This window comes from Ostrea edulis, chromosome 4, assembly GCF_947568905.1.
Source record: "Ostrea edulis chromosome 4, xbOstEdul1.1, whole genome shotgun sequence".
NCBI classification, from domain to species: Eukaryota; Metazoa; Mollusca; class Bivalvia; order Ostreida; family Ostreidae; genus Ostrea; species Ostrea edulis.
The window spans coordinates 78,853,657-78,874,355 of NC_079167.1; the positions used below are offsets into that span (position 1 = coordinate 78,853,657).

The 20,699-nt window shown below is 35.5% G+C and overlaps 1 long non-coding RNA gene across 2 annotated transcripts; it reads left to right on the plus strand.

The window, feature by feature from the left end:
• The first annotated feature begins 1,356 nt into the window (after positions 1-1,356).
• Positions 1,357-12,929, plus strand: LOC125661858 (uncharacterized). 2 transcript variants are annotated; one of them, XR_007365154.2, is made up of 3 exons: positions 1,357-1,869; positions 5,064-5,438; positions 9,722-12,929. It is a non-coding gene; the product is annotated as an uncharacterized LOC125661858 (long non-coding RNA). The 2 variants fall into 2 exon arrangements; XR_008802652.1 differs by lacking the exon at positions 1,357-1,869 and having other exon boundaries at positions 4,981-5,438.
• The last annotated feature ends 7,770 nt before the right edge of the window (positions 12,930-20,699 follow it).

Genomic DNA, 20,699 nt, shown 5'->3' on the forward strand with positions numbered 1-20,699 from the left:
TGTTAAAATCCTTCTGATGTCTATGTCAGGAGAATGCCGACAGATATCATGATGAGCTAAAAACATTTCTGAAGTATATTAACAATATTTAACTCATTAAATGACATTCGACATTTGAAATTTCACAAATGTATATTGTGATTTTAAAAATCGTTCCAATATTCAAAAGAAATGAACATTAAATTTTAGAAAAATATATACATTATGCTTTCGACAAACTAAAACTGGATATGCAACATTAGCGGAAACCTCCGACGTATTTCGCATGCGCTATTCGTATAATTTATGCATGTGCAAGACTGGCCGTGGAGATGCAGCGTGAAGGGAATGTCGACATCTACTTGAATTTTCAAGTTTAATGCAACTATTCTGTGTTGCGAAAATCCTTTCATTGTCTATTCGTTGTCCTGACAACTTCATGATTTTTCTCTAAAAGAAAAAAAACTGTCCGCATATAAATTTCTCAAACTTTTAAATGTCCTCGAGGAGAGACCGGGCAATAAAGTCAATAGTTATTTTCATTTTGCTCTTTATGATGAATATAAACGTTCGGTTTAAGATTTTCGTAGTGAGCTCGAAAATGTAATAGGAATATATATTCTCACTTTTATGTAAAAACTGCAAGAATGTTTTGATACAAATAAATTAGCTATTGCTATTATGTAACGGTTTCAGTTGTCAGTATGTATATGGTGTCCTCAGTTGATTGTGTGTGTATCGTTGTCCCAAGTTGGCAGGGTGTATCTGTACCGGAAGTCCTCACTTGAAGGTGCTAGGTCATATTGTGAAATACTTGTCAAATCAAAATTTGAAATAGCACATGTCTTTGGTAATATTAAAATCAATATGTAGCCAAAAAACCACTACAAAATACCAGCTAGAAAAGGGGGTTCCCATTTGCCCGTGCTGAGTTAGAGGACCCAACTTGAAGGTGCTTACGCGTATGTGTGTGTGTGTGTGTGTGTGTGTTTGTAAGCCCTGTCAATTGAACCAGTGAATAAGAAGGCACACGTGTAAATCAACACGGGGTCGGTCAAAGGAACACGAAAATGGTGGTGTTCAGTTGGATTTTTATAAAAATCAGCATAAAATCATTAAATAGTTCATCTACCATCAAAATCCTGAAGTGTTTACTTAACAGGATTTATGAGATGTGTGTAACAGGTGTGTAAAGATTTAGCACTCGTCCATCCTTTTTCCTTGCGAGCATGGCTTACACACTTTCGAAGTGCGCATGCTCTGTTTTGAATGACGTAATTTGTGATGTCATCATAATGGAGTTTTCCAGGGAAAGAAGTTGGCCCATCTGAGGTAAGTAAACATGGTTGAAAGAAAAATTTTGCATATTAACAATGAGTTTTTTATTAGATAGACTGATTAAATGGTGTTTCATACCGATCGTGTTATGTACAAGCGACAGAGTACCCGAGTTACTGAAAATTCCGATGATGAAAGTGATATATCTAGTACGTGAACTGTTTGGGTTTTTTTCTAAAATTTAATCTTTGCAGTTAATGTACTCTGTATACTAAAAATTCATATTGATTTTGGATAGAATTTCACATTTAAAAACAAATAGATATGCGCCAAGTCCTTAGGAATCAACCCCACCCCCACCCCTCCACACGGGACTTTTTTTTGGATGATTGGACCGTATCCCCCTTTTCATCTGTCTCCCTACTTTGAAGTTTTTTTCCCAACGCCATGACATAAATAGATAAATAAATAAAATGCAAAAATAAAAACGAAAGATATATATGTATTCGGATTGGCATGTTCCACTTTGTCCGGGTTGAAATCCCCGAGGATGCAAATGTACATTACGCCGCACTGTTTGCAGTACGCACATGGTACAGGTGTACAACATAGGTATGTAGCTACTAAGACTATAAACCAAACAGAATATCATATGTAAAACTATTACTCTGAATGCATTTTACTTGTTTACAATGTAGCCTGTCGGGGTGTGGTGCATGTCACACGCGTTGTTTACACGTGCACTTTAGGTGGCAGTGGAGGAAATTCGAACCATGTATGGATTATTGTCTCCTGATAACTTTGGCAGTTGACTTTTGATTTCAATCTACTTTTTAAGAATAATATAACCCTCGCTAATCATTGCCAAGCTGCATTTCGATCTTGGCAGAATGATCTTCAGCTACAATTCAAAATTAAGGGGTGATGTTGTGTACTGAGTTTTTCTTGATTGTTTACATCTGTGACTGTTTATGTGATGTATCAACTGATCAAGCTGTACAGTGTCATGACATATAGTGGCATAGCTTCCATTTATGTACTTGCGCATCATTTTGTCAGAAGAAGAAAATTCTAAAATGATAATTAAGATTTTTAACATATATATGAATATACATGTATGTGTATGTTTGATTTTAGTATAATACCTGTAGAGAATATTTCAGTAGTATGAAGTGCCACACATTTAGACGCATGCATGTGGTGTTTAAAGGTCTCATCTGAAAGACCAGCAACTTTCTCTTTTGAATGCTAAATATGATGATGGAGCATTCACCTCACTATCTACATTTTCACCCTAAATAAAGTACAAGCATGGCTCGAAACCATGATTTCTTGATCCTGTTACCAGTCTTCACGAAAAACTTTGTAAAGCACAGGCCCTTCGGGCCTCCCAGTATAATAATTGTGCAAGCCCGAACAATATTTTGCAGGCCCAAAATGTTTATTTTCTAATTTGATCTCTTGTTATTTGCTGATTCTACTCTATGCACAGTTCTTTTACTGTAGGAAAATACAGGTCAAGATGATCATAGTTAAAGAACAACTGACATTAAAAGGATTATATTATTTTTCAACATATTAATCCAGTATATGCGAAAGTTTTTGGACCACACAGGACATTCGGTCCAGTGTAATCAATGAACACACCGGACCGAACCAAATTTTGTCAGACCGAAAAACCTAATGTAAAAAAGTGAAACACGTGAAGATGCAAAACCAAGGGAATCTTATTTATTATACTAGTAATACTATTCCAGGAATCCTTCCCGTATAATACTTTAGACAGTCCATGCGGTTTTAATCAATTCATTTACGTATTTGGATGTGTGCTATTTTTTTTACTTATAACAAACTCCGCATCAAGATAGTAAAGCTCAAAACCGGACATTGAGACATCTGACATTCCGATCCGGTGTAAAAAATGATGCATCGGACCTGAGGCACTGCACATCGGTCAGGTCCGACGATCCGATGTCTTTCGCATAGACTGATTAATCTCGCAGATACATCAGCAGCTCATGTTCAACTCTGTTTTGTATACACCACGTACAAAACATTTTTTAAATGTTAGCCAAGGCCTACCCTCGCAGTGTTCGAAATTGGTTTAAAACTTGGTATAGACCACAGGTCTATGCCAAAATAAGATGACTTAGACCTCATCGAATTGGCATAGACCACAACATTGAAAAAATAATAACACAAATTTAAAACATTTTCATTTACTTCTAATATACTTAGAAAGTGTATTTTCTTTCCATTTCTGTAATATCATCCTTTCCTCATAATGTTTATCAGACGTCGACTGACCATGCAAGGCCCTCTTGGATAACTTTATTGCTTTAAATCTAGAAAATTGGCATAGACAATTTGGTCTATCTCAATTACAGTTGGCATAGACCAGTGCCATTTGACATATACTCGGTCTATGGTTAATTTTGAACACTGCCCTCGGTCCAATGGGGCATGAATTTTCGTTTTTTTCTCCTCGTACAACAGTTTTTTTTGGGGGTTTTTTATCGGATGGTTGTGATTGTGAAATACGCTTGGGTGGTTTTGAATTTCCCGGACGAGCCCCCTCCCTATACTTCAGAAAAGGCAGCATGGTTGATAATTTTTCTATGCGAAATTTGACTACTAAGTCATGACATTTAGTCTGAGTCAATCTCACGCTTTATTTGTAATATATACAGAACATATAAGAAAACATTTACAGGCCCATCGGACTCCAGGGTTTAATATTTTAAGAAGCCCGATCCCGATTTTACTGGCCTCGGGCATCAGGCCACTGGTTAATGTCGAAGACTGTGTTACCACTGAGCTACCATGACCAATTTTTATACGCCCGTCTTAAGACGGGACGTATTATGGTATGGCGTGTCTGTCCGTCCGTCTGTTAGCTTTTTCGTGTCCGACTCGTAACTTAAATACTACAAGGCCTAGAATCATCAAACTTTGTCTGTAGATACATCTTGGGTAGAAGGTGTGTCACACATTAAAACCAGGTCACTGTGACTTTTCATTAAGAAGATATGGCCATATATGGCAAAAACTTGTCCGGCTCATAACTTGAAAACTATTAGACCTAGAATCACCAAAATTGGTCAACTAATGCATCTTAGGTAGAAGGTGTGTCGCATTATACTTTAAGGTCACTGTGACATTTAATTAAGGTGATATAAAAAAAAAAATGTTTTAATGGGTACTATCTATACTGTTAACAATATGTGACGGGCGTATCATGTGTCATGGCGGTGCACTTTATTTAACATGAATTCATAGCTAAAAAAAAATTATTACTAATTTTTTGGTTAATTCCATAAATATATTATTCCGCTCTCTAGACACAATTCTGGGTTACCCCCCTGGCTTTGGGGGTATAAGCACCTCATTTCTTTCAGAATGGCACAATGTCAGGAGAGCTTTTGTTATTTGTTATACTCTTAATGTTGATGGCATGCATCTATGAACAACAGGATAATTTTTTAGATTATTATTTCTGATATCATATTTGTAAATTGTTTATGAGGGGTTATTAAAAGTTTGTGGACAAAAGGACGCACTTATTAAAAATTCAGAGTTATCGTAAGTGAAAAATATAGGAGATGTGTAACAAGATTGTATATTTGAAGATTTTAATTTTAATTAATTTTTATAAGTATTGATTTCAGTTACATGTATGACATTGCATGCTTGGTGGGGGGGGGGGGGGGGGGGGGTGGGGGGGGGGGGCTACAGTTAGATAATATTCTGGTCAGCACATTCGATAAACTACATGGAATTCATTAAATCACTTCTTTTTCTTTCAGTGGTCTTCAACTTTTAATCTCCAAGAAGGAAATGTAATTAAAAGATGAATAAAGTATCCCTAAGAATACCAGAAGAAAGGCTATGTGTTGAGAAAAACAGCCCTTCCTCAGTACCTCAGAACTAGATGATAGCCCTTAATTGTTACTTTATGCTGAATATGACACAGTATAGAAGATCTGATCATGAAGAAGTAACACCATTGATACACTTGCCAACTGCCAAAATTACTTTCTGATAGTATGACGAGATTAGAAGATATCATGGTGTAGTCATGACACAAACTGCAAAATCAAAGAATTAATTGTCTTCCCCAGAGGATGAACAGAGCAAGATGGCTTCACATGGATAACATTTCCTTTCGAGTTTTGAAATTAGTAAGTATACAAAATATTTTAGGCCACATAGGGCCAAAAAAAAAAATGTTTGTTTTAGGTCGCCTCTGATTTTTAAAAAAAGGGTTGGTAGGTAGGTTTATTTTATTTTTTTTTAAATATTTTTTTTTATAAAAATAAATAAGTGCCTTCGAATCAATGAAAATTTTATAGTTAAAGTTGTAATATAATGTGTTTAACAGATAAAAAATGGGTTCAGAGCACAATGTTTAATTGACAAAATACACAGTATGTGATGGAGTTTTAATATTACAATTATAGATGTCTTGGCATTTCGGGTAATAGTTCGTATATCGATGAATTGAAATCGGAAAATTGAAAAAAATTAATAGGGTCGGTGGATATATTTAGGGTCGGGCAGGCGACCTGAAACAAACACATTTTTTATTTTGGCCTAGTCATAAAATTATTTTTTAGATTTTCATCTTTGTTTGGAAATAAAAATGGACAGGTGGTTGGAGTTTATTTTGATGACCCCCTTTGAAAAAGAGGGGGCATATTGTTTTGCACCTGTTGGTCGGTCTGTCGGTTGGTCGGTCGGTCTGTAGACCATGTGTTGTCCGCTCAATATCTTGAGAACCATTCACTTGATGATAATGATATTTCATATGTGGGTTAGCAGGGTTTGACATTTACTTTCTTGAGCACTAGACCAGTCGGGCTACTTCAAATAATATTTACTAGACCTGACCTTACATCCACTAGCCCTGACCAACTTTCCAGAGAAAAGAAACCCTGATGGTTTCTCCATATTTAAGTACTTAATTCAAATGACAAACGTTAAGTTTAAACTAAAACGTACTTAATTGTCTCAAAAACATCTTTAGTCTCGTCATTCAATTTGGTGCTTTTATTTTCAAACTTCCCAATCTACTCCTTTTTTTTTCTCGGAACATCCTTCCTTGAGGACGAGAAGTCGAGACATTCCCGCACATGTGTCAACAACGAAAAATGGCTATTTACGATTTAATTTATTCATTTGATACAGGCAACGAATTTAAGGGGAAATACTCGCTAAATGCGAGTTAAAAATTGAATTTGCAAGTAAAAAATCACAAGTGATCGCAACTTTTTGCGAGTGAAAAAACCCCAATCTTTTCCCCGGATTTCCTCGGTTTATTGGCTGTACTTTGAAGTTTACAATAATCTTGTCTTGTGCATAGAAACTCTTTACAGAATGAATATACAAGTATTGAAAAAGTAAACGTGGATCGAATAAATAACTAAGGCCAAGGTCATCTCAGTCGATGGCCTACTTCATACACACTTCGGATGTCTCAGAGACGTCTGATTTAAATAGCAAGCATATTGATCTCGTCCGTGTCTATATAAAACAACACATGACAGTGTGTCACCATTTCACGCGGTGTCCTTCTGTACTCTATAGTCAAACACTTCGAGTTCGCGGGGTTTTCTTTTCAACTAGAATTTTTTTAGATGAAATTTCCAAAAGTTTTGAACATATAGTTTAAATTGGCGCAAACAGTCTTCAAGATTTCAATCCACATGATGCTGTTAATAGGTGGTAGATCTCTGGACAGCGAGTACGCCGCACAAGTGTACCATATGACCCGCACCATGTATGTTGTCTGATAATTCATTGAATTTTAAATGAAAGAATTCGCAATCTTATTTTTATTATTGCACTTTAAAGGAGATTTTAAAAGATTTTCCCAAAATTTTGATAAAGAGACATGCTTGTTTTCTTAAATTCATGTAAAACAGTAATCGATTGAAAAATGCTAGTAAAAGCTCAATTTTGCTAGTTGGAAAATAATCCACTAGCTAAAATTTGCTAGTGGTGAAAAAAGTTAATTTCGATCCCTGTGATAGACACTTTCTTATATTCAATTAAAATAAACTGGGGTTTTTTTCAAATGAAAATAAATTCAGTTTATATATATTTATCCGAAATATAACTTTACACCCATTAACAAAGAGTAAATGTCGTAAAACATCACTTCCGACAGCGACTATGTATTCGAACTAAAAATAGAGATTTTGTCATCACGCGGTTCAAAATTGCTCGCAAACTCTTTACAGTTATTTTTTAAAGTTAAAAATAAGATATCTTATGGTTTAAAATAAAGTTTCTTGTTTATTTTATCAACATGACCAGTCGGACTAGTAAATCGACATTTTACCCGACCGGACCTACATGTATCATTTAGTAGATTCGGTCGGTCGGACGTGCCTTAGTGTCAAACCCTGGTTAGTTATGAGTAGAAGAGGATCCTTATTGTTTTTCAGGTCAAAAGGTCAAGGGTGAAGGGTCAATCTACTCTGGACATAGGAATATAATGTCCGCTCAATATCTTGAGAACCCTTTGCTTGAAAGACATCAAACTTGGCACACTGGTACATCCTAAGGAGTAGATGACCCCTATTGATTTTAAGGTCATATGGTCAAAGGTCAAGGGTCAAACTGGGCATGGGAATATACTGACCATTCAATATTTTGAGAACTGTTTGCTTGACAGACATCAAACTTGGTACACTGGTACATCTTCAGGAGAAGATGACCCTTAATGATTTTGAGGTCACATGAGCAAAGGTCAAGGGTCAAACTGGACATAGGAATATACTGTCCGTTCAATATCTTGAGAACTGTTTGCTTGACAGACATCAAACTTGGTACACTGGTACATCTTCAGGAGAAGATGATCCCTATTGATTTTGAGGTCACATGTTTAAAGATCAAGGGTCAACCTGGACATTGGAATATACTGTCTGCTCAATATCTTCAGAACCCTTTGCTTGACAGACATCAAACTTTAAATAGTACACTGGTGTATATTCAGGAGAAGATGACTCCTATTGATTTTGAGGTCACATGGTCAAAGGTCAAGGGTCAAACTGGACATAGTAATATACTGTCCACTCAATATCTTGATAACCCTTTTACTTGACAGACATCAAACTTAGTACACTGGTACATCTTCAGGAGAGGATGACCCATATTGATTTTGAGGTCAAAAGTCAAAAGTTGAACTGGACATAGTAATATATTGTCTCCTATATTTTAAGAATTATTTGTTTGATTGACACGTACCAAACTTGGTACACTGGTACAGCATAAGGAGTAGATGACCCCTATTGAATTTTAGGTCACATGGTCAATTCACTCTTGACATAGGAAGATATTGTCTGCTCAATATTTTGAATTGATGATAATACTATCAATTAAATGAGGTGTGTGTATAACCCTTTTCAATTTTGCACCATGGGGGGCATATGTGTTTTACAAACATCTCTTGTTTTTTTTTTCAGAATATATATTTCACGTTCATTATTCTCACATGTTGCTGTAGAGTGTAGATTACATCATTTTTTTTACATTGTTTTCTTTGGACAGAAAATTTCCATACAGCAATATTATAATTGTTGTTGAGTGATTTTGAAGTACATTTTCATGTAACACTGAAGTTGAACATTCTTTTTCCCTGTTGTCCGTCTGTCTGTAAACTTTCACATTTCTGACTTCTTCTCAAGAACCACTGGGCCAATTTCAACCTAACTTGACAAAAAGCATCCTTGGTGAAGGGCTTTCAAGTTTGTTCAAATAAAGGGCCACACCCCCTTTCAAAGGGAAGATCTAATTACAAAATTGCAAAAATAGGGTGGGGTCATTTAAAAATCTTCTTCTAAAGAACCACTGGGCCAGATGATGTGAAAGTTACATGAAAGCTTCCGGACAATTGTAGATTGAAGTTTGTTCAAATCATGACCCCCTGGGGTAGAATAGGGCCACACTAGGTGATCAAAGTTTTACATGTACAAATATATAGGGAAAATCTTCACAAGAAGTAGGAAAATAACAAGGCCAGTAAAATACAAATTTACGTAAAGGCTTCCTGAAATAGTGCAGATTCAAGTTTGTCATAATCATGCCTCCCAGGGAAGGTTGGCCGAGGCCACAATAGGAGATCAAAGTTTTACATTCAAATAAGTATAGAGAATTTTCAAGAACCATTAGGCCAGAGCAGTTTACATTTACATGAAAGCTTCCTGACATACAGCTCTGTAGTGCAGATTCAAGTTTGTAAAAATAAAATTTCCAAAAGGTGTCGCTGTGTTTGGTGTAATTTTTGTTCGTTCTGCACAAACTAGCTCATTCAGCTTGACACAGCCTAGGTAATTTACAGCTGATCATTTGATAAACACTTACTTTGTAGAAATAGAAATTATGATTTTTATCTATTTATACATTTATTGCTATTTCTATGAAGACCTTTTACTAATCACTTCTCTAAATATTTTTGCAGATTTGTCAGAATGTTATGCATCGTTATCAACAGAAAAGAACTTCATAGGTAGACCAAAGCTGACATGGGATGAGATCCTAGAACAAGACCTAGAGTTTACAGGATTGGATAGGATCAATCCACTGGGTCGCCAAGTGTGGAAGTACAAACTTCAACCTCGACAGGACAGCCAGGCCTCACCCTTGCAAAAAGATTAATTTGGCCTGGATAGTCAAAATGAGTGATGATGATTGATATCAAGGTCTGACACTGGAAGCTCAGTAAGGGTAGATGCTGGCAATGGAGCTGTTTAGCAATAAAACAAACAAGTTTAACATTAAACATGTTTGTATACTTTTTTGGCTCACCTGAGCCAAAGGCTCAAGTGAGCTTTTCTGATCACCTTTGCCTGTCGTCTGTCTGTTTATAAACTTTTCACATTTTCATTTTCTTCTCCAGAGTGAACCACTGGGCCAGTTTCAATCAAACTTGGTATGCATCATCAATAGATAAAGGGTATTCAAGTTTGTTCATATAAAGGGTCATGCACCCTTCAAAAAGGAAATAATCATGGAAATGCAAAAATAGGGTGGGGTCATTTAAAAAACCTTTTCAAGAACCACTGGACCAGGAAAGTTGAATTCACACGAAAGGTTCCTGTTTTGTGCAAATCATGGTCTCTGGGGGTAGGGTGGGGTCACAATAGAGAATCAAAGTTTTACATTCATATATAGTGCATATTCAAGTTTGTAAAAAGCTCACAGGGGTAGGGTGGGGGTCACAATAGGGGATTTAAGTTTTACATGTGAAATATATACAAGGAAAATCTTTTAAAATCTTCTCCTCAAAAACTAGATGCAGAACCGTAGCTCTTTGAAAAGAGAGCTTCAGATGAACCCCTTATAAAAAAAACTTCAATTTATGGCAGAGAAAAAAAGTGCATGTTTAAGTCCCTCTATCACTGCATTCCTGCATCGCTGTCTCATGAATTTAATATTAAATAATTCCCAACATATTTTCCCACTATACTTGTTTCCAAACATACTTTCAAATATTTTCTAAACCCACATATAACCCCAAAACAGCTTCAAGTGATTTCAATTTCTTTGTTGATGTAGCCATGTTAAGTAGCCAGTCAATTTGAACCCCAGTTCATTTCCATACTCATACTCATTTTGAAACATAATGTCTGTGTGAACTAATATCCTCACAAATATTTTTAGTGAAATATTTAGGATGAAATCATCCCAGTTGGGTTAAATACTTATTATTCAAATACTGTAGGTTTGAATATTGAACTAATCTCACAGCTTTCTTAAGTTTGGTCCCCATCCCCACCAGTCTGTTTTTACGCTTAACTATTGAAATGGAGTGTAAGGGATCAGACTAGGCTTTTATAGCATTATCAATTTTCAAAAGCTTTAGAAAAATTATACAATTTTAGGTCACTTGAGTAAACTCAGATGACATATTGCTATTGATCTGCATCTGTTGTAGTCCGTCGACATTAACAATTGAACATTTTTAACTAAATTCTATAACTGAAAGATGAAGATACCGCACAGCGATCAATCTACGATTCAAATAACGGAATTCTTTTCAAATTTAGTATGAAGCACACAAATTTACATTAAACCTTCTTGACATAGTGCATATTCAAGTTTGTTAAAATCATTTCCCCGGGAGTTATGGTGTGGTAACAATAGGGGGTCAAAGTTTTATATGCTAGCTGATATAAAGGAAAATTCTTTAAAGATATCTCTTGAACTATTTAAGCTAGGACTTTCATATCTTGTATATACAATTTTTATGGCAAAACAAATCTGACCTATTCAGTATGTCCTGAACTACATTGTGTTTAAGGTAGATCTTTCATATATATTATATATTATGAATTTCTTATGATAAAACCTTTCATCTTGTTGAGGAGCCTCTCACCTCTGGTTGGCACGGGTTTGAATCCTGCTCGCACCGGTAATTGAGAAAGTTTTCCAGTTTACTCTCGGAAGGTCGGGGGTCTCTTCCCAGGTACATTGTATCTGGGTTCTCTCTTCCACCAATAAAAACTGGGCACCACCAGATAACTGAAAAATTGTTGAGTGTGGCGGAAAACAGTTAAAACAATCAATCATATTATGTTATTTGACCTTGTGACCCTGAACTCTGAGTTTGACATACTTTTAAGAAAGTATAACGTATTAAGTATATCCAGGACTATTTTAGATAGGGCATTTATGTTTTGTATATTGATTACTTATGGCAAGGTCTTTCATATCATACCAAGACCTACGACTTTTTACCTTGGTCTTATCCAGAACAGCAATATCATGCTAGTCATATCTTTGTCTTATATGATTTCATTTTAGTAATGTTGTGTTCTTTAGAGCTAGGTTTGGGTCACATTATTCATGAGAATAAAGATTGATAAAATAGCATTTAAAAATCAAAACAGCAGGGCCAAGATGACTCAGGTGAGCGATGTGGCCCATGGGCCTCTTGTTGATTTTGATATTTCTACCTATATCATTTGTATGAGAAATGGAACTCCTTTTTTTCTTTTACAAATACATGTATTATCATATGGATCCATCTTTGTTCATTATTTAATCAAAGGACATATTCAATTCATTCAATGTATTAAATGTAAATTTATGGATATGTCTGTGGTTGAATTACTTATGTATGTATGTATACATTTTTCTCGCACATGCAATTACATATATGATGTATATATATTTACTAATTGTACATGTAATATCCCCTGTTATATAATAAAATATATGACTGAGAATAAAAGACCTGCTGTTTTCATTGCTACCATGAAACATTAAAAGATTAGAATAATTCAAATATCTTAATGAATTCTATAATATATGAATTTGATATTTGTATATGATTGCCTCACTGGTGTTCAATGTGAACTTTGGTTTATTGTTTCAGTTTGCTCGATCTTTATATCAAATTAAAATTTAAGACAAATAAGGAATTATTTCCGAAATTGGTTAATATGGTACATTGTAGTAAAATAATCAAGAGTTTATTCATATGAGATAGCTAAATTTCACATGAATAACCAGTGACTGATTCTTGATTGTCAACATTTTCACCGAACAGTTCAGAAATTACCATGGTACATGTACATACTATTAGGGGATCATAAAATTCCTTAAAGAGTGACAAATTTTTAAATATCACCTTTTCAAGGAGAAAAATCCTCTTACGTATATGAATACTATGAAGAGATTAAAAGAGAGGTGGCTAGATCACTTGTATGGTGAGATTCATTTGTGGCAAGAACTGGTATGATGTCTTGAGTCAGAAAGCACTGGAATCCACTAGGAAGTTTTAGATCTATGGAGCGCCAAAATAACAAACTCAGATATTTGAAGATATCTTTAATTATTTGAAGATATTATTAATTCATTTCATGCACGCAACATTGCAATCAAAGATCTCTTCAAATAATTAATGATATCTTCATTTGAATTGAATTATTGATATCATTATTTATTCCGCTGAATTGATGCACACAATAACTTAATTGTTGCATTCCTCAAATGAATTATAATTTAATGATACCAACAATAGAATTAATGCATGCTACAATTCAATTGAAGAGAGCAATAATTCATTAATGCTAACATCACTTAATGTGCGCAATAAATGGATTATTGCTCTCTTCTATTGAATTAATGATATCATTAATTAAATTGATGCGTGCAATAATTATGTTAGTGAGAGTAATTATCTAATTGAGATATAATCCTTAATTAATTCGACATATCCACAACTGAATGAATGATTTCTTTAATTGAATTGTTGCTCTCTTTTTAAAAACAAAACAACGATGTGCGCATTAATTACTTATGAAATAGCCCTGCATATATAATTAAAAAGATCTATTGAATTAAAAGAGATAATCAAGTCATTCATACAGAGCTCTAAATTAATTTTTGCAAGCAATATTTCCACCACATGGATATTATTGGACTTCAATTATTTGAGCTTATGTAAAACATTAAGATTTTAAAAATCATCCTGGTGAATTTGTATTACAAAAGTCATGAGAGGACACGTCCAGTTTTTGAACAAAAACAGAAAGTAATATATTCCCTTGAATTTGGTCATCCCTGTCCTCAGTGTGTTTCAGACGTGTTTAGTGGGAGGGGGGGGGGGGGGGTCCAACACGTTTAGCGGATATTTAGTTGTTGGCATGTGGCGGGAGCGAAACCAGGAATTATCCAAGGGGAGGACGTAATGAGTGCCTAAAGCACGAAATCTCTAAACAAAAATATCTAAGATGAAGGAAAATCGTGATTTTTGGGGGTTTTCTATTACAATTTTGTCCTCATATTTTAAAGTGAGATGATAGTCAAAATTGACATAATTTCCATGTACATATCATAAACATGTAGATATTTTTGTAACAGTATATGAAGGAATCTGGAGCAAATCCTGATTCTGAAGTTATATAAACTGGTATTATACACCGGATTTTCAAACAATTTATGGTTTTTGCAACGTTTGATTAAAGTTTTCTGTAAGGCCACATCTATGTAGTTACATTTACACAGAATGTTCATGAAAATGTTACCTTTTGGAGTGGAATTAAGATATCGCGTAACATTTTTTTTTTTACAAAGATATCTAATTTTTATCTATATCAAAAGTCAACAAAAAACTTAAAAGTAATACAAAAAATGTATATAATTATTAATACTTGTTTTAGATCTTTTAGGCACTGCATTATACAGAATTTTGATTTTATTTATCATACTCTTTGGTTGAATTACTACCGAGTCTGGCTCGTACAGCATGTATTGACAAACGAGGGAGTATATATCAGGGAAATCGTTGTGGCCGAGTGGACTTACGCACTGGTTTGACAATCTTGCTTGGCGGTGGGTGCCGTACGTCGCTGGTTCGACCCCGGGCTGGGGCGAAAATTTTCAGTACCTAGTTGTGATTATTTAGTGCTTTATATATATATTATATATATATATATATATATATATATATATAATGATAATTATTATAAGTTATTATTACAATTAAAGTTATCATTATGGACACTACTACCCCTTCCCCGACCGGTCGCGGTAGCTCAATGGTAGAGAGTTCGCTTCGTAACCGGGAGGTCGTGAGTTCAAGCACCGTTCATTCGCAAACCCAATTTTAAGACGTTGAAATTGGTAGTGATTGCTCCTTCGCCAAACGCTCGACATTTAGAAGTGAGAATCACGGATCTTTTAGATGTGACCTTATAAACGTAGATCCCTGGTCGTACATGTAGTAGGTGTTCGCACGAAATTTCAAAGAACCCTCACTGCTACGACCTTGAACCCTATGGATACATTGGATAGGTACTCCGCTTAAAGCTGGTTACGTCTCAATATGAATAAAATATTCTCGACGGGACGTAAATTATATAAGCAATCAATCATCCAATCAATACTATCCCCCCCCCCCCCCTTTTTGTTGTTGATTTTCTTAAGGCGATAATTTCAACGAAATGTGTGGATTCCCTGTCTATCCCATCCCAATTTCCATTTATGTAATCGTTTCACACTTTTTTGTAAGTTTTAGAGATTGGCCTTATGTATTTAGCGTGGTGAGAATGATTGTTTGGATGTTTCAAAGTGTTTGATTGCCCGTGTGTATCAGAGTGTTTAACTGGCCGCGTGTTTCAGAGTGTTCAATTGCCTGTGTGTAAAGGAAAGTGTTCAATTGACCGTGTGTAAAGGAAAGTGTTCAATTGACCGTGTGTAAAAGAAAGTGTTCAATCCCCTGTGTGTAAAGGAAAGTGTTCAATTGCCTGTGTGTAAAGGAAAGTGTTCAATTGACCGTGTGTAAAGGAAAGTGTTCAATTGCCTGTGTGTAAAGGAAAGTGTTCAATTGACCGTGTGTAAAGAAAAGTGTTCAATTGCCTGTGTGTAAAGGAAAGTGTTCAATTGACAGTGTGTAAAGGAAAGTGTTCACTTGATAAGCAAAAATTCAAGGAGAGAATAAAACTATATTTCACAAATTTCGACCGCAGCAATGTCTTCTATGTTGTTTTTAGTACCAAATAGTAAATTTTCGTACTAAAATACCAATAACTGTAGAAGTGTTCAGTTGCAGGTGGGGAGTTAAGGTGTTCATTTGACACGCGTTACACGTATGTGTGTGTGTGTGTGTGTGTGTGTGTGTGTGTGTGTGTGTGTGTGTGGAAGTGAATACAACGTACAGTGATTTTAGGATATAAATGTATTACTGAACAGGTTGATGGTACAGGAGTTTCAACATTCTCTTTTAAAGTCCGAATTTCGCAAATTCTATTGTCGTTATAACGATGTAGTTTGTCATTACAACCTATCATTGGGTCAAACGCTGTCTGCCCTGATTCATACGGATTGTTAGACAGTTCTTGACACACCTACTTTTACTACGGTTAACTCCGTTTACCTGATCAAGATATAGGACTCACGGCTTGTGTCACTGGTAGACAGGGGATGCTTACTATTCCTAGTCACCTGATCCCACCTCTGGTGCGACCAGGGGTCCGTGTTTGCCCAACTATCTCTTTTGTATTGCTTATAGGAGTTATGAGATTGATAACTGTTCGTTATTTTCACATTTCATATTAATGTATTTTCTACATCCTGAAGGATATGCACATGTACATGTCTGTAAAATGTGAAAGTCAATGAATGCTTAAGGTGAAGTTAACGAATAGTGAATGATCAATGTCCTAAATTTTATAAAGAATACAAAATTTAGAGCAAGGAAACGCAGAACCCTGCAACTAATTTAGGTGGGATCAGATGTCTAGAAGGAGTAAGTATCCCCTGCTGATCGGTCACGCCCACCGAGAGCCCCCTATCTATATCAGGTAAATGGCGTAATCCGTAGTCAAAATCAATATGTAAAGAACGGCCTCAGTTGGTATAAAACAAATCAGATAGCATCCAATCTAATGAGAAACTGTATTTGTAAAACAAGATAATTATAACGACCATAAAATTGCAAAATGTTGACGTTAAACGAGACTGTTAAAACCCTTGTAGCTTCAAACTATTTATGAAAAGCCCGTCTCGGTTTATATCATAGGAAGATCATATCTTCCCTATCGAGTCAGTTGAGTTCCAAACACCATGCATGATATTGAGATGATTCATTTTCAAAATGTCATTTAATTTCCTAACCACTTCGCTCGATATCATTTATGCTAGAAAATCGGTTCATCACTAGCCTAAATCATAAACCTTGAACAATTCGATTAACTAAATCACTTTGTCCGTAAAAAATGGATACTTACTTTCCTCACATTTACTTCTTTTGAATCCATCATCACATCCATGTTCACAATGTCCGTCTCTGTGGTTACAATGATTACTTTCAGATCGACAACGGGAACTGCAGTTCTCCGAACAATTCAATCCATACCGGCCAACTGAACATACTATCAATGATAAACATGATTATTTATTATTTCTCAATATCAAGAAATATTCTCCACAGTCAGCAAAGTATATCTAAGAACAAAATCAATGATGATAAGAATTGCAAGTAACTACCATCGATAGAGGTTAATTATAACAATGGTTAAGTATCAAATTCTTTGCTAAAGCTACATATATGATTGAAAGAATATTGGTATTCATTCATTCTACCTTATCTAATCTAAAAGAACAAACATGCTTACGAAACGAAGTCTTTAATTATCGCAGTAGGTGCTATTACTTTGACTGAAGAATTGATATTATAATAGAACGAGGCCTAGTGGACAAACAAAACGCACACACAAGTATGAATTTTACTTTATCAAACCTATAAATAAGAGATAGTTCGGCCTATACAGACATAATTTTCCAACATTTCACCTTGACACAGATGTCCCCGGTATATCCTGGATTACAGCCTCCGTCACATATTCCTGTTGTTCTCTTACAGGGGAGGTAACTCAGACACTGTCCACTACAGTTATACACAGAATCAGGACCGTGTGATTCTGCAGGACACTCTGGTAAAGTACGATTTTATCAGAATATTTAATATCTTCAACGAGCATTTCGTCTTCGTTTCACATCCCAGGAAACTTTACAAATTATTTGTTTTTTCCTTATAATTCTAGATTTATGATTAATGTTTTGGGCTTTTCTATTAAATATTCCACTGCAGTTGGTATGTGTATTTCATTTGCTTCAGACATCTTTAAGATAATGACAGATGAATTACGTGTGTTGCAATGTGTTCCTGTCCGGTGGTGTGATTACAGGACAGGTTGTCTCTGCAGTGTCCAGCACACGTAGATCCACACTGTAAACCGTAATATCCAGCTGGACAGGCTACGAAAAATGTCATTCCTTTGATAAGTTGCACCGTGTCATATTTTATATTATATGGAATATATATACATTGAAGTATCAAATATGTTTCAATGATGTAACATACTTAATCTTACATTTGTTACAAAACTCCTCCACCCATCCTGCAGTACAACCCCAACACGTTCCGTTGACAATGCCACATCTCAATTCTTGACAGTTTTTTGGACAGGGTAGATCACAGTTATATCCAAACACACCGGGTTCTTTACAACCTATATATATGATGCAGAGAAAATATATTATTTCATTTACACATGCTAAATGGATTTTAACTGTACAATAATGTAGCATATCGTGGATATCTTGATTAGAATAGGTCTCTCAGTACACCTTGCATGTCGTAAGAGGCAACTAAATATGCTGGCCCTTCGATTGAGACCACAAAAACTGAGGTTCACAGCAGGTGTGCCACGATAAAGATCCCTACTTGCTCGAAGGCCGTAAGCACCGAGTATAAATCTAAATTCTGCAGCTGTGACATCTTCATATGAGTGAAAAATTCTCGAGCGGGACGTTAAACAATATTCAATCAATTCAATCAGTTAATCAATTCAATAAAATGATGTAGCACAATATTACCTGTTACAATTACTTCACACAATTCAGTGTGAACTGTGGCTGTTTGATATCCGGTAGGATAACGTGTACCGTAAAGTCTTTCATTGTAAAACATAAGGTAACGTCCATGTTTGACACAAGTTGTACTGAAATCCAAGGTCGGTAACTCTGGTCCGTTCTTGTAACATAGATATCCATCCTCCTTTATAGTTGTATTTGACACATAGATTGAAAAACCAGCAAAACGTCCTCTTTGTCTCATGACTGAAATCATCAATTTATGATTAACATGATGAGGAGTGGAAACATTTTGAATTACCACAGAGATTTATCAGTCTATATTTACGAACCCCATATTTTGGTAGGTGGGGACATTTAATAAACAATTCAATGGAATTTGGGGAAAATATATATTGCTTTTAGATGTATCAGGTTATACAACTGTGACAACATAAACTAACTTTGATAGTAATTGTGACAGCAACACTACATCACACTGTATCAATGAATGAGGTCAAACTAGATAGTGTAAGGCAACCCCCCACCCCTCGGAAAAAAACCCAATATACATTTCTTAAAAATACTTTTTTTCACAAAAGCCTAAAAACTAAGAAATTGAGGTTGGTAGATCAAATTCTTCTGTGAAATAAATTGAAATATATTTATGGAATGCTTAAATGATATTGATAATAGGAAAGTAAATTTTATGTTAATAAAATATCTTACTATTCCGTTCTTTATGTACAATGCAGTATACAGAATTCCTATTTCTGGTGACTCTGGAAATGCAGTACGCAGTTTCAAAGAATTATTTCTACTCAAAATGCACTGAAAATATATTTTGTCTGTATGATTGATTGATTGTATCTTGCTTAACGTCTCGCCCGAGAATTTTCACCCATATGGAGACGTAACCAAGACCGGTGAAGGGCTTCAAATTTAGGCCTATGCTCGGCGCTTACGGCCATTGAGCAGTGGGCGTTCTTTAGCGTGCCAAACCTACTGTGACACGGGGCATCTGTTTTTAAGGTCATCTCTGAGGACCTGATGCCGAGCGTTTGGCGATGGAACTGTCACTACCCGTTTTAACGACTTGGGTCTGTCGTGGCCGGGATTCGAACCCCGGCCTACAGCATGCGGGGCGAACGCTTTAACCTCTCGGCCACCGCGGCGATATGTCTGTAGGAAATAATGTATAATTATTACCTAATAACTCTGTTGTGTAGTAAGTGGGAATTATAGACGAATCTTCATTGTAAGACATAATACCATAAACTAATAATGGCGATGTTTTGAGAGTGTTTTATATAGTACTGCGAATTGATTGATATAGAGGGGGTTTCTGAACAAAAGGACCATGCTCCTCATATTATCCAGGAGAGACACTATACAAAAGTACTGTTCACTAATTTGGGAAATATCATTCACAATGAAAATTGAAGCTTCTTCCAGTAGGAATGGATCTGATTTTGGGCCCCTGAAAACGTACTGATAAATCTCTGTGGCATATCCTTCATAATCCTTGAACTGAGTTTTATTGACAATCATTACCATATTATTCTCCATAGTCTTTGAACTGTATACTGATGCTGAAGATGCTGAGTACTTCTCAAGGTCAACATACCACCATGTCCAATTATCTAGATTACTAGTTCCAATAGGTATTGTCCCTGTACACGTGTTAAAGTCTCCATCTACTGCACGACTGGATTGATAATTCTGACATGCTCCATGGACTTGGTAGCCTGGTACCTCCTTAGCCTGATCGGTCTCCTTATTCAGAGATAGGATTTCTTTAAAGCAAATACAATCATCGATCACACTAATGAACATTTTGAAAGTTTGTATCTTTGATACTGTATACATGCAAGGAATAATCTACCTTCTTTAACAATACTTAAAACATTTGGAATTTAATGGATATCGCACGAGTTAAATATTCATAAACATAGCTTAATCTTTCCATCACTTTAAGAATAAGTGATACCAAGTCATGAAACTAATGATATGATGGATGTAAAGTTTATTGTTTACTCACGGTATCTAGATGACAAAATCAATCCCACTCCTAC